General features: G+C 55.6%; 1 protein-coding gene across 3 annotated transcripts in view; it reads left to right on the top strand.

Annotated features, from left to right (window-relative positions):
- C18H16orf95 (chromosome 18 C16orf95 homolog) overlaps positions 1 to 14872 on the top strand; it is a 453505-nt gene that overhangs the window by 299328 nt on the left and 139305 nt on the right. The window contains exon 10 of one of the 3 annotated variants that reach the window (XR_010837979.1): positions 10144 to 10278. The exons of the other annotated variants lie outside the window; for them this stretch is intronic. The gene's annotated coding sequence lies outside the window, so the exon portion shown is untranslated. The remainder of the gene's footprint in view (positions 1 to 10143; positions 10279 to 14872) is intronic. 3 annotated transcript variants of the gene reach the window in all.

Genomic DNA, 14872 nt, shown 5'->3' with positions numbered 1-14872 from the left:
CATTAATCATCCTCCGGCCCTCATTGCTCCTGACAGCCAGGAGAGCCTGCAAGCCCAGGGTCTTGCTGCCGATTAGGACGTGGCCGAGCAGGCCGGCGCTTATCTTTGGGAGGGAGCTCAGCGCTGCCTTGATGGAAGGGCAGCGGCTCCCGCATCACCACCCCTCCAGGAAGGAGGCCTGCCCTCCCCAGGAGCCAGGTGCTGGCGGGGTGGCCCAGCAGGGCTGCTGCAGAAACAAGTGCTGACTCGCGGGCACCTGGTCCACATTCACGCCGGCACAACGATAATCACTCCCTTCTTGCTGGCCTTCTGGCCGTTTCTTGAGAATTCACAAGGCTGCCGTGCCGAGCGCTTCGCTCCGTTACCTCGCGTTTAATTGTCTCAACGCCCTCTAAGGGGCACACGGCTCATCACCCTTCCTGCACGAGGAAACGCTGGTCCAGAGAGGCGGGAGGGACAGGCCCCCGTCAGCGAATAGCACAGGTGGGGCCCCTGGGGTTCCTGCCCTCCACTGCCTTCCGTCACGATGGGCCGTGGGATCCCGTTTTCAAGCCTTTTCTTAACAGCCTCGTGGAGGTATAATTTGCGTCCATACAATTCACCCACGTAACGTGTACAATTGAGTGGTTTTTCGAATCTTCACAGATATGTGCAGCCATCCCCCAGTAAATTTGGGGGCAGTTTCATCACCCTCAAAGCATCCCTGCACCCTTCAGCTATCCCCCAGCCCCCTCATCCCCGAGCCCTACGACCCCAAGTCTGCTTCCCGTCTCCATGGTGCACAACTGGTTAACAGACAGCTGTGGACTAGATGCTGGCCGTCGCCCCTCGTGTCTGCTCTGTGCTGGTTCCGAGTCACCACTACCTCCAAGGTCCCCTGGGGTGCTTGGCCAGTCCCGGCGGGGTGTGTCTGAGCCTTGGGGGCCACCCTTGCTGGCATTCTGGCTGGAACTGGTGGCGTGGCAGGGGGGACATTAAGATAACTCAGGGAGGGGGCCGCGGCCCTCAGGGAGCTTAAGGCCCAGTGGGGGTGGGGAGGACGGGGCGGGGTGGCAGGCAAGGCCCAAGGGTTTGCGACATGGGGCCAGTGGGCAGTCGCTGGAAGGAGAGGGGACCACAGGCACACAACATACGTTTGAGTTGAAACGTGAGGTTCAGTGGGAGGTGGGGTCCACGTGAAGGGAGGAGGGGGCAGGGGCCTCAGGAAGGGAAATGGCCGAGGTCAGAGAACAGGGTCCCTCTGGGAACTGCAGAGAAGTCACCGTGAAGCCCAGGAGGACCGGTGGCGGGGGCGCAGACAGGAAAGCGTGCCGGCGGCTTGGAGGCAGGACCGGAAATGCGAGGCCACTGGGGCTCAGAGGGGAAGGGACTTCCTGTGAGCCCCTCAGTTATAGAACCTCCTTCTCTATGCTCTGAGATCCTACCGCAGAACCCAGGCCTGGGGCTGTCAGGGCCAAGCTGCCTGCCTGGCTTCTCTTGCTAAATCCTGCACCATATTTTACATTTGAATGACTCCTTAATACTTACTAATCAGGAGAAGTCCAGATTTTGTCTTCCTTCTCAATGTCAGAAGATCTGAGTCCCTCCTGGCAACCACTGGACCATGTGCCCTTGGTGGGCATGTCCCCGTGATGCTCCTCCCTCTTGCACCTGATTCCAGGCCGTGGGTTCCTCTTCTCCCACCTGGCCTGCCCCACTCATCCGTGTCACCTCCGGACCCTGTCCTTTATTTGAAAGTGTTCAGAGTGGACATTTCACCAGGCTCTTGCCAGCAAGATGACGCCTTCATGCAAAATACAAACGTCAGGGCTTCCCTGGTGGCACAGTGGTTGAGAGTCCGCCTGCCGATGCAGGGGACACGGGTTCGTGCCCTGGTCCGGGGGGATCCCACATGCCGCGGAGCAGCTGAGCCCGTGAGCCATGGCCGCTGGGCCTGCGCGTCCGGGGCCTGTGCTCCGCAACGGGAGAGGCCACAGCAGTGAGAGGCCCGCATACCGCAAAAAAAAAAAAAAATACAAACGTCAGCCCCTCTGGACGGACAGATGGCTCCAAAGTGCCCCCCCGCCGGCAGATGGATTCTGAAAAAGTGCACCTTCCTCGGGGGGCTGATGTGTGGGGTGCAGGGTGCCGGGCAGGGCTAGCAAGGCTGTGTGTGCAGAGCAGGGCCTCGTCCTCCTCAACAGCCCCTCTCTGGTGGGTAGGCAAGCCCAGAAGCCTAGCGGAGAAGAGACAGTGCTTATTGAGCTCCTACAGTTTGATACCAGCACGAGGGCCGGGAGATGAGGATGGAGCTGGTGGCCTTCCAGCATTCCAGCGTGGATGGGGAGAGAGAACGCACGCCTCCCCTGGCCTCTTGCAGGCTGATTTCCTGCCTGGCGCTGGGGAGCCAAGAGGCGGTGGGGGTGGGCGGGTAAGGCTCCCTCTGCTCCCTTCCCCCGCTGGCTTCCACACCATCCATCAGCCCACGGCTCACCTGTGAAACCCAAGGCTGGGAACCACAGCACTGTTCCGTTACCAGATCAAGATTTATCGGAACATGACAGGCCTGCAGGGCTTTTACGACGTGCATGGCGCCAATCCCTCCTGTTAACCTGCTGGTCCCTGGTGGGGCGGGGCGTTTTACGACTGCCGACACCACCCCATCTGCTCCTGAGCTGGTGGCCTTCTGACAGCGAAGACAAAATGTCCAGTTTTGTCCGGGCCGCGGGCTGGATTATCACTTCGGCACTTGAGAGCTCAGCCCGCTTCCCCCTGGGCCAAGACCCCCGGGCGGGATCTCTGTCCCCTCTCCTTGGCTCTGCCTGGTGTGAATGAAATTCAGATCACGCTCTGACAGTCCCGTGAATTATCTGTTTTCCAACCTGCCTCCCTGGATCTTTCATCTCCATCGCAGAAGCCACGTCAGGGTGTAAAGGGGCGGTTTCTTCTCGTGAAATAATCCATTGACGTCTCTACAAAGGCCCGCGTGACACCCAAATTGCCCGAGCCTCTAGGAAGAAAGACACGATTTGGGGGCCATTTGGAACCCCTTTCAAAAGGAGGGCAGGGCCTCCCGGGGGCTGCCTCCTGGCGAATTACCGTTCCAGCAAGGTGGGAGGGTGTCCAGGCCGGGGACACTGGGCCAGCGCTTCAACGATCTGGTTACAGAATCAAGCCGCGTTTACACTAAACGGACCCCATCAGGAAGCTGGAAGCCCGTGGACGCGCCCTGCGTCCTCCTCGTCCAGTGCAGCCCTGCTGCTGTCCGTCCAGAGCGAGGACGTGGAAGGGCTTTTAACGTACTAAGTGACAGCAGTTGCTCTCCGTTTACCTGACGCACTGCTCACTGTTGCTCAGCCGGGGACCCGGCTGTGGAACTGGCCAGCTGACAGACGTTTGACGTTCAGAAGAGGAGATTGAAAAGGGCTTCTCATGGGAGGGTGCAAAGGGCGCCCACCCCCACCCCGCTCCCGCCCAAACTCTCTTCCCACTGAGGAGGGTCCCAGCGGAGGGGGTGCCGGCCTCTCTCCACCATAATATTCTGGGCTCTCTGTGCCCGGGTCCCGGGCTGGCTGTTTCCCGAAGCCTATGGAGAAGACGCTGTGATTCCGGGCTTTCTGACGAGGCCATTAAGTCACTAACTCAACAGCGAAGTGAAGCTGTTCAGGGCAGGGCCGGGGCAGGGGCCCGACTGATGCCACATTCACGTTCCCAGGTGGAAACAGTCCTGGCTGCTGACAGCCAAGTTTTACTCAAGTGCCCTGGCCTCATTCACGGCGTCTGTACGTTGGGTTAATGACACATCTGCCTTACAAGCTTTTAAGTCTAAATGCGAGTTGATAGCTAAATGTACTAGTATGCAGTAGGCACTCAGCAGTTGTTCATGGACTGCCATGTGCCGTGAGCCCTGGAGTCACAGAAACCTAGGTCTGAACCCCCAGGTTGGCTTCAACAGCTGGTGACCCCAGGCAGGCCACCGTACCCCTCCGAGCCTCAGGTTCTGTGTCTGCAACGGCGCCCAGGTCACGGGGCAGCTTGGAGGCCACGCGAGACTGTGGGCAAAGCACTTAGCGAGGCGTGCAGTAAGCGATCAGTAAGCACTCGAGACACGTGCCCCGATGATGGCGAGGACGGCCGTCACTGCTGCTCTTTCATAGACCTCACCTGGGGAATACGTCCTGGGCCCTAAAGAGCTACGTAAGGCCCTGTGCGGGCCTCCCCTGGGCCCGGCTGCCTCCATCCTGGGATTTGCAGGTGCTCCTGTGTCCCAGGCCCTAACGGGGCCTGCTTACACCAGGGCCGCAGCCTGCAGCTGGGGAGGGACCAGCCAGCTGAGCAGCTGGGGAGGCAGCCCTGTCTGTTGGCCTTGGATGGCCTGATTGTTTTTATTTGCAAATGACAAGTAAGAAACACTTGCCCAGGCCAGAGCAGCATGATTTCGTCCTCAGTGTCTCCTCCGGCCTCCCGGTAGGGAGGCCCGCAGGACACGGATGCCTGAAGCAGTTCAAATAACTGAACCTGCTATGACCTGGGCTGAAATCGAGAGAGGGGGCTGCCGAGAGGCATGGGGCTCTGTCTACACCAGGAGCTTCTCAGCAAGCCTCTGCAGCTTGGGAGAGAACAGAGATCTGGTGGGGTTAGCTTCACCCCGCCGGTCCCCCCCGGGCAGGAATGGTGTGTGGACAGGCTCCCACAGAGGGACACCTGTGCGTGGCAGGGATGATCTTAACTCACCTGCGTTGAGTGCCACCTGTATACCCACCCCTACTCCACGCCCTTCACAGAAGGAGGTAGTATTAGCAGTATGATCGGGGGAAGGCAAAACGGTACAGACATTCGGAGGACAGTCTGGCAGTTCCTTCCAAAGCTAAATATACTCTTACCACACAATCCAACAGTCGTGCTCCTTGGTATTTCTCCAAAGGATTGAAAACTTATGTTCACACAAAAACCCGCACAGGGATGTTTATAGCAGCTTTTTTCGTAATCACCCAAACTTGGAAGCAGCCAAGATGCCCTTAGGTAGGTGAGCGGATAAATAAACTGTGGCGCATCCGGACAGCGGACTATTATTCATCACTAGTTAGAGATGAGCTCTCAAGGCCTGACAAGCCGCGGAGGAACCTTAAATGCTAAAGCGCGGAGCAGCACTTAGCATACTGCCGAGGGAAAGAAGCCCGTCCGAAAAGGCCACGTGCTGCGCAGTTCCAGCTACCAGCTGCCCTCCTGGGGGTCTGGCCTGCGGATTCTGGACTTGTCTGGCCAGCCCCGCTATCACTAAGCCAAGTCTTGAGCTAAATCTCTTCTTATCTGTCTCCTTCTGGTTCTGTTTCTCTGCTTTGGCACAGACTGCCATATTCGCACACGGCTATGTCACCTAGGGCGACTTGTCTAACGTCTCTGCCTCAGTTTCCTCATCTGTAACATGGGCCTAATGAGAGTGCCCGCCTCCTTAGATGGGGACTGAGTTACCCCACAGCAGGCACTGAGAATGGCTGGCACAGAGCAGGTGTAACTAGTAACTCCTGCTTTGCTGAGGACGGAAGCCCAGGAGAGTTCTATCACTCGCTTGGGGCGTCACAGCGCAGCAGCGGCAGAGCCGGCATGGAATGCGACACCTGTGGCCCCAACCATGCTAACGCCACCTCCACTCACAGGCCGTTCTGACGGCATTGCTGTGTGGAAGGGTTTGAATGGCCTGTGTAGTCTGTGTTTGCTGCAAAAGAACTGAGGCTCACGAGGGTTACAGCGTTAAGTAGTCCTGACAGCCCTTCGGAGGCAGGGAAGGTGGCCAGTCCATCCTATGGCCACCATGTGGTCAGGCCAGGAGACGGAGGTTGGAGAAGCCCAGCCGCACTGGCCAGCTCCGTGCCCAGACCTCGCCCGGGACCCAGCGTCCGTGGCCTCCAGCGGGCGCACTGCCTTCCCGGGGGCCGCCGAGAGCTTCCCATGGGTTTTTATTAGAAACAATTGGAGGGTCCAGCTGCCCCTCAGACGTTTCAAGTTGCACATTTTCCACATTCCTCCTCGACCTGGCATGGCCGGGACACTGTCATTTAGAAAAAAATAATAATAAATCTGGTATTTGAAATTAAAAAAAAATCACAGCCTTCCTTTCTTTGACTCATTTCCTGTGGTGTTTCCCTGGCCTAATCGAAACCTGACAGGCTTCGTGGCAAAGGAAGCCGGACCCCCCTGCACCGGGGCAAAGTTCAGCGTGGAGAATGGTGTTTTTGTTCAGGGGAGTGGGAAGAGGTGATGGCGAGGGGGCTTCCCCTACCGAAACCAAAAAGCAAAGCAAAGGACCGAAAGGAAAACATCCTCCTACGTGGCATCCAACTCAGCCCTCAGAGTCGGGGCTGAGATTTGAGCCGCAGCGCCAGGAGGGGAGCGTCCGTGCCTGGTCTGCTCCTCGGTGCTCCTCTTGGGCTTTACAAGGACCACTGAAGCCCTTGGGGCCCCAGGATCTCTCCTGCCAGGAGTGGACAGGGGCAGTGTTCTCACTACCTCCCCGGCACCCACGGAGCCGGATGAGAACAGGAGACTCCAGGCCACGACATGGAGCCCAGAGTGCTGGGGGAGTAAGCATTGTGGAGCGCCCGACACGCCAGAGTGGGTAAGCTGGCAACACCTGCTTTGTTGGCGTTTTTACGCCAACGCTGGCCACCATCGCTGGCTTGTATGGAGCTTTTACCATGCTGCTCAGCGTGCAGGCTTTACCTCATTTTATCCCCAGACAACCTTAGAAGGTGGAAGACATGACGGCTGCTGCCACTCTATGGAGGTTTGGGGAAACGGAGCATCTGAAACGTCACCCAGCCGTGAAGGAAGCCACATGACCAGGCTGGCGCTTCGAGCTGCCGCGCTCTGCTCATTTCAGGGCGCAGCCGGCAAAAGGAGGGAGGCTCACACACAAGTCACTTGGAAGGCTCGGCAAGTGTTGACAAATAGGCGTTAAGGAGCCTCCGAGAAGAAAGAAGACATAGCCTTAAACCCACGGGGCTAAAGGGTTAAAAACAGCCGTGGGTGCCCTGTTATAAGCAGCACGATCATTAGACACCTTGGAAAACCGGGTGGCAGTACCTTCGAAACTTAACATCCACCTATTCTGTGACCCAACATATACACCCAAGAGAAGTGAATCTGTACACCCACCGGAGACACATGTGGACCAAGAACACTCATTGCAGCTTTAGTCATAATAACCCCAAGTGAGAAAATACCAAGTGTGCATCAGTTACAGAGTGGACAAGTAAACTGCGGTACATTCACAGCAAGAGAAAAGAACTCCTCTGCACACACGCGAATGGCTCTCACAAGCTAACGATGGGTGAAGGAGGTCCTACCGCAAGAGTACGCACTGTGGCGTTCCGCTCACGTGAAGTCAGAGAGCGGGCAGCACTGGTGGTACCCACGGTGATGGGGGTTCCCTTGGAGACGTTGACTGGGAAGAGGTGCGGGAGAGCCTTCTGGTGTACTGGAAATACCCCCTATCTTGATCTGGGTGGTAGCTACACCAGGGTTTACGCATTTAAAAATTCGCTAAGTTCTTGCGCACATTGCTGTGTATTTATAACACTTCCGTTAGAATTAAGGAAAAAGCACAGGCATTGTCCTCAGCCCGCTTGCAGCCTGCTTTGGGCGCTGGGTTCACTCCGGGGCGTGCGGAGGGGGGATGAGCCCGTAGGGACTGGCGTGGTGGGGCGGACAGGGGACGTGGAAGCCCGAGTCAGACGGCTTGAGTGTCTCTTTCAGACCCTTGTTGAGGGTTAGCTCTACCTTCATATATTATTTTCCAGGTCCGTGTCAGTGTGTGTGCACAGACGTGAATCCCTCTCTCTATGTGTGTGTGTCTGATTTGAACTTTTACATACCTGCACCAAATACAGAAAGTTGAAACGAACAACTTCTTTGGCGTTGTTACCACCCATGGTCTAAGCACGCCAGGCAATTATTCGATGGTTCTTGTTTTTTCCTAAACACCTAAACCTCCGGTTTGGCCTCTGACCCTGCCCGTGTATATTTAGGCAGAGGACAGAAGAGTGAACTCCCGCCTGGCTCGGGGTGGGGGTTTGTGAAGGCAGCCACGGGATGCTGTCGCTTTGACAGTCACACTGCAGTTGTCCCACGTGCGCCAACCCTCTGTAAGGGTCCTGAGCGTGTGCCACCCCCAGAAGTCCCCCTTCCCAGTTAGCTATCTCAGGCGCCCTTTACGAAAGAATAAAACAAAATACTGCCCCAGAGGAGCGTGTGTTGTGGATTGAGTACTCGCCAGGCTTGGGATGATCGGTCCTTAACTATTGAGAGCAAGGCAGACGGGAAAGGGAACGCTACCAGGTGTGGGGGTATTGGATAATGTAATAGCGGAAGATGGCCCCTATACTCTGTCTTGCTAAATTAAGGTTCTGTGCATGGCTAAACCGAAGATTGATTCTTGAGTGAAGAGGGTCATTATTGGAGAGTCTACAGCAAGCTCTTGTCATCCCATTTGTGCTACAAGAAAAAATGACTCCAGTAAATCGAATGATCTGGTTAACAGAGAGTTACCACACAGAACCTACACGTACAACCGGTGTTCAAAGAACTCATTCAAATCAAAGCTTTTCAAATCAACAGACATTTAGGGAGAAACTGCTGTGTTCCATGTTCTGTCTTTAGCACTGTTGGTCACGAATGACAGTGACCCAGTCGTGCCCTCAAGGAGCTCTTGGTTGTATATCTCAGCGACACTGTCCTTCTGTCCAGGAAGGAGCAGTGCCAGCTGACAGAGCTCTTGGGGGGTTGGCCGTTCTGAGTCATGACCGTGAATGCCAATGCCTTTCTGCTGTATACGCCCAGAACCAGCAGGGAGGCTGCGGTGGCTGCAGCGTAACAAGTTCACACACATCGGCTTGTGAGTGGACGCCATGCTGGTGCGTGCGTATCAGTGCAGAGGCTGGATTTCATATACATAATTCAGGGAGCGTGTTAGAGACAAAGGTGGTTGCTTATTCCTTTGTGCCCTACGTGTACCCTCAGTCCACCGGAATTACAACAACTGTAGAATTGTATGACATTTATTGATATGCGTGGCTAGTCAACCAAATGATGAAGCTCTTGAAAGCCATGACCATGGCTTCATCAGCTCTGGAACCCCAGGCCTGACACCTAGGCGATGCTTACTAAATTATTTATGGAAAGACGTAACGGATGAGTGAGGCTGAGAGATTGAATGTGCCCTTGGGGAGATTAGCATTTCCAAGATTTACTTTCTCATTTAGGAAAGGAGACAGTGATGGCACCAGCTCACCATCGTGGGGTCATTGGGAGGGCCGGGTGAGATGATGCAGGCGGGTGACGGTGACAATGACAGCAGCCCTGGAGGAGGAGGATGGGAGGGAGAGAGACTGGAGCAAAGGAGTTTGCTTGGCTGACCGTCACTGACGAGTCAGCGTTAAGGCTGGAATTTGTAGTGCAGTCCTGGCTTGAGAGGACTTTCTCTAGAAGCAGAAGACAAATGAGGGACCCAGGCCCCCGCCTTGGAACTCCATGTGAACTCCCCTTCGTGGGCTGAGGTCAAACTCTGGGCAGAGGATTGGCTCATTAAACAAATGACCTAATTTAGTACTTAAGACACCCAAAATTTACTAGACTAATTTGTCAAGTCATCCAGAACAACCAAACCACAAACGGTTGGCCTCATAGGTTTTAATGGAATTATAGACAAAATTCAGATTGACTACTCAATAAAAGTTTCCGTGAAAGCAGGACTGACAGTTTAGTCTACGGGACACCGAGGAGACTTTTATGGGCCCGTGTAAATCTTTTGACGGACTCTTTCATCTCGTCCTTTCCATTTTTACCGCCTCTGAAGGAGAATGGTTTATGGAACGGGGGGCCAGGAAGCAGGAAGTAGGAAACAGGAAGTAGCAAAGTTCTATTTTGGACGTGGCAGCTGATAAGCAGGTTAGGGCTTGGTACCCTGGGTGAGCTGCTGGTGGTGGGGCTGGAAGAATAAAGCGCGTTTGTCCGCCTCCCGGCGTCAAAGGTTATCTGCAGAGATGTGGAAACATTGACTAAAGTGTGGTCGGTACAGAAATCTGTTCTTCTCGTTGTCTTAAAATCCGAACCTCTGTAACTACACCTCCTTCTGCAACTGAGGCAACGTCTGTCCTTTCTCGGCAGAAGCACCAGAGGGGACTGGGACAGGCCTACTCCGTTCTGCTGTTCCCGGAAGGACAATGGAAGCGGTTACTAACAGCCGTATTCTTGGGGGTGCTTTCGCCCTTCACATCATCCGGACAGCTGTCTATTTACACGGTGAGCTATTTGCAAAGCTTCCAGTTTAAAGATCCATCTGGTTCTCACATCAAGCTGAGCCGCGATCTTAAGGCGCAAACCCAAACACACGAGGGAGATGCGAAAATTTAGGAACGAGCGTGTTTATATTGTATTTGCATTAATGCTTCCTAGAGTTTATTTTCAAAGTGAAGAAAGAACAATGCATAGTAGGCTATTAAACCCAAACATAATCAGTTTAAAGTTAGGGGCGTGCTCCTAAGAATATTTTTCTCCTGTTTTGAAGGATCCACTTGAGGAGGGAGTCGGGGTGGGGGTGGGGGTTTGGGAAGGCGGACAGGGGCGGAGGAGGGACTGTTGTGAATTCTCCGCAGGGCTGGGCCTCCCCTTCGGGCCACTGCTGTTTGTCATATGGAATGGATTAGGCCTTCTCTCTCACACTGTCAACTTGGGTGTTCTGTGCACAGCCTGTTTTTGCTGGGGTCTTGGTTTTGCTTTTTATAACGGCAGGAAGTGCCCCTCTCGGACCACATGTGAAATCGTGTGGGAACGGCTGGGAGGGGGTGGGGGAACAGAGAGGAGGGTGAGTGGGGTGTGCAGATGAAAAAGCCTCCCCTGAAATATACGGCAGTGGGGGAGCAGGGAAGGGGGAGATGCTCCCTGGCCAATTTAACTTTATGGGGCCTGGCTGGCAGGAGGATGAGGAGGTGGAGGCTTCCTTGATGAAACCCTCCTGTCCCTAATAGATCTGCCCCTAATATTTTACAATACCGCACAGAATCGTGGAGGGGCCGTTAAAGCATGAGGGATTGCAGCTGCTGTTTAATTTGTTCTAAATTTCCTGCCGGCCTCACCAGACGTGTACAGGAAATGGGCGGTAAATGTTTAATAGGTCATACCTAACCAGACAATTAACAGGTGCTGTCATTTAGAAAATCCCAACCTGTGTATGTGCATATCCAGAGCCGAATCAAGCCCCTGGGTTTTGTTTTTCCTTCTGCACAAAGGCTTGCTGTGATGGTACGCGGAGGGACCCACAGGGACCTTCGTAGAAAACGACTTGACGGTGGTGGTGCCCCCTCGGTTTCACCTGCGGCCAGCCCTGCCCTGCCCTGCCCTCTGCATCCCGGGGCGCTGCCCGTGGGGCCTGAGCCTGGGGCTGACCCAGCAAGGGGGGGCCCGCGGCCGGGAGCTCTGGCTTCACGAAGAAGCTGCTGCCCCACCTGCGGCTCCTTCACCACCTGCTCCCTTGGCAGGGGGAGGGCCAGACAGAAGCAAAGAGGGGGCGAGGCCCTCCTCTGGCACCCGCATCTCAGACAGGACCAGGGGGCCAGTCGAGCTTGAAATGGGGCTTGTGTGTGTGCGCACACGTGCGTGTTGTACCTGAGCGGGGGTTGAGGAGGGCGTCTGAAGCGCCCCAGGTTTGTCTCACGACGGGTCCTTGCATTTCCCCCTTAATTCCTGGACCGGTTCGTTCCCTGCAGACCTTTCCCAGATCCGCCCTCCCAACCATATCACAGAGGGGAAACTGAGGCACGGCGGGCTCAGACCTTGCCTGGGTCCACAAAACTGGCTGGTGGTGGAGCTGGGATTTGAACCCAGAAATCTGCGTCCAGAGCCCCACGTTTGACTCTGTCACCAAAGGACAAACCGGAAGATAAAACACTGTGACCCCCACACCCAACAGCAACCTGTTACGATTTTTAGACAGTTTCTCTTGAGCTTTCCTCTATGGCGTATTTTTTCTCACAAGATCAGTATTATGCTCTCTAGGTAGCTTTGCAACCTTGTACTTAAGATTACTATCGTAGGGTGGCCACTTCCTGTGGATGACACGCAAAGATATGGCCCTCAAATACTCCATCTAACAGATGTGCCTTAAATTACTTAATCAAGCCCCTTTTGGACTGGGCTGTTCCCAATTTTTCTTATTTAGAGACCAAGCCAGATGGCACGTCCTTGTGTTTATCTGTGAATATTTTAACGGTTTTCGGATTGGAGCAAAGGTAGCTTATAAATACAAAGTTCTCGAGTCACTGGGGAGGCTGGCGTGGGGAGAAGGGGGAAGAACCGAGGAGTCACCCTCTTGGGGCCTGATGGAGAAGGGGCGGGACCTCCTCTGGGGCCTGATGGAGAAGGGGCGGGACCTCCTCTGGGGCCTGGCGGGTCGGGCAGAGGGGGCTTGGGCTGGATCGCGGTCATCTTTACCTGCGTGGTCGGTTCTGTTCCGGGGCCGTTCCATCGACATGACGAATATTCTCAGACGTGCGGACTGGGCTAAACGGGATGTCGGGGGCTGCAGAGAGCCTGGGGTGAGAGCAGCGTGGACCGGGGCTCTGGGCGGTCAGGCCGGGTTAAATGGTGCCTCGCTCGTCTGTTCCCTATGCGCTTGACTCCTCCGGGGGGTGTGTTTGCTCCTGTGGGTAAAAGTTGAGTCAGGCCCAGCTTCGGGCCTCAGGAGTCCGTCGCCCAGCCCCTGGCTGCTCAAGGTGTGGTCCCCGGTCCAGCCTCAGCATCACCAGGCCCTTGTTAGAAATGTAAGGCTCAGGCCTCACAGGATCAGAACTGCATTTTAACGGGAGCCCAGGGAGTCATGTTACGTGAAGCACCTGGAGAGCTCACATACATGTTGTCCCTGAGACCTTAAGTCACATCTGTTGATCCCTCTCTACCTTCTGTAGAACAGCAAAGGCAGGGTAGAAAACGAGCCCGTACACAGCGCTACAGCTGCGTCCCTGACGGAACTTGGTCAGCCTGGAGGGAAGGCGGCTTCCTCGCAGCGGCCACTCCCTGCTGCCCCCGTGCTCAGGGTCTTGCACGTAGAACTCAGCCCGAGGGGGAAACGGCAATAGTTTGTTCTCCCACAAAAGAACCTGCAAAGAACTTAGGCTCTCGTGGCCCCCCTTTTCAACCCACTTCACGTGTCATGAAAATGCAAGGCATTTAGGCAGAGGCTCCTGACAGAGGGACCAGCCCTTGTGAGGTTCTCAGAAGGCCTGACCACTCGTGACGTGTCCGTGCCACCTTGGTGTTCATTGCCGAGCTTTGACAATGAGAGGTGCCCTCACGTCCCTTGGGCTGAAGGGCGTTCAGAAGTCAGAGCTGGAAGTGAGGCGGCGAAGCACTGGGTGTGCCTCGGGCTGCCAGGTTTCCTGAGACGCGGGACTTTCAGTGATGAGACCAGGAGAGTCCCGAGTACCCGGGATTCCGGTCACCTCACCCTAGCTGGAAGGTGTCTTCAGAGTCCCCTGTGCGATGCACTTATCTTACAGAGAAACGTACTGAAGCCTGGAGGTGCCCTGGGACTCCTCACGCTTCCAGAGTTGGCTAGAGGTCGCCTTGGATGCACCCCCCGCCCACGTCTCCTGGCCCCCAGCCACCGAGACTCGAAAAGTCCATGCGGGTGACGGGATGGAAATTGTTGCATTGGCTGCCAGGCGACCCTCAGCTCCCACCCTCCCTGCTATGACCTGCGTGAAGTTCATGTCTAATGGGTTTTGAAAGATGGTTTGAAGACAGCATCTGAAACGGCTTCTAATAGTCCATGACGGATGCGCCGGGCTTGGCCGTGCAGTCAGTTGTCTGCTCTATGGAGCAGCTACAGTGACGGGCCTCAGACACCCTTATCAGCACTTGGTGCTCAAGTAAACTGACTCTCGTTAATGACAGGATGCGAACGGCGACGCTGTGCAGGCCTCTGCCTGCCGTCCTCGTCACGCCGTGAAGCCCAGCTGCTAATAGCGGTGCAGACTGCGGACGTGAAGACGGGTGGCAGGTTGCACGGACACGCCTGATTTCAGACAGTTGATGTGGGCTGTCATTTCGGTCAGAAGGCTCCTTCTGCTGTGGTTGGCCACGACAGAACAGGCCTCGTGGGGCTGGCGTGCAGCTCGGGGCGCAGTGACGTCCCTGCCGGAGAGATTTTCATTTTCTGAAGCAGAGGGCGTAAGTGCTGGATTGGGGGCTGCATCAGTCAGTAGATGTATTTACATTTTTAAAAGTTGCTTCATCACGCGTAAAAACAGAATATTCTATTTAAAAACCTGGATCTCCAGCTTCTCTTGACGCGTTGGGAGGGCCAGCTGCGGTTGCACGTGGCAGCGGCCGGCTGGCCGTGGGTGCGGGCGGTCCCTCTGCATAAGGCTGTGCTTCTCAGCGTGTTCCGTCCCCAGCGCTCCCGGCCGTCCTGCGCCCGGCCCCGACTCCGGTAATTTAAAGCACGTGCCTGGGGGCTGTAGGCATTTGAATCTGTGATCCTGTTTCAGAGTCTCTCATTTGTATTCTTTAAACAGCCTCGAAAGGAGAAAAGAGATGGGTTGCAAGGGCACGAGAAATGTAGACAGGAGTCGTGACTGGCACTCAAGCGTTCTCGGCCTGTGCCCGGGCCCTGCCGAGCCGGCCCAGGGGCCTCTGATTCATCTGGCGTCCATGTAGGTGGGAGGGCTGCTGGAACCACCACCTCAGGAATCCGTCCAGTACTGTCCCTCCTTCTCCGCCGTGGAGTTCGGAGCTTTTGTCCACCGCCTCCCTCCCAGAGTGGGCGAGTTCAAGCCAATGCAAAATGATGGAAGGAAAACTGACGGGAGGGCTTCTGGATCTGGTGGCACCTGGGACT

The sequence above is a fragment of the Kogia breviceps genome, chromosome 18, assembly GCF_026419965.1.
Source record: "Kogia breviceps isolate mKogBre1 chromosome 18, mKogBre1 haplotype 1, whole genome shotgun sequence".
NCBI classification, from domain to species: domain Eukaryota; kingdom Metazoa; phylum Chordata; class Mammalia; order Artiodactyla; family Physeteridae; genus Kogia; species Kogia breviceps.
The sequence above is the reverse complement of the archived record's forward strand: the minus strand, read 5'-3'. Positions and strand labels throughout refer to the sequence as shown.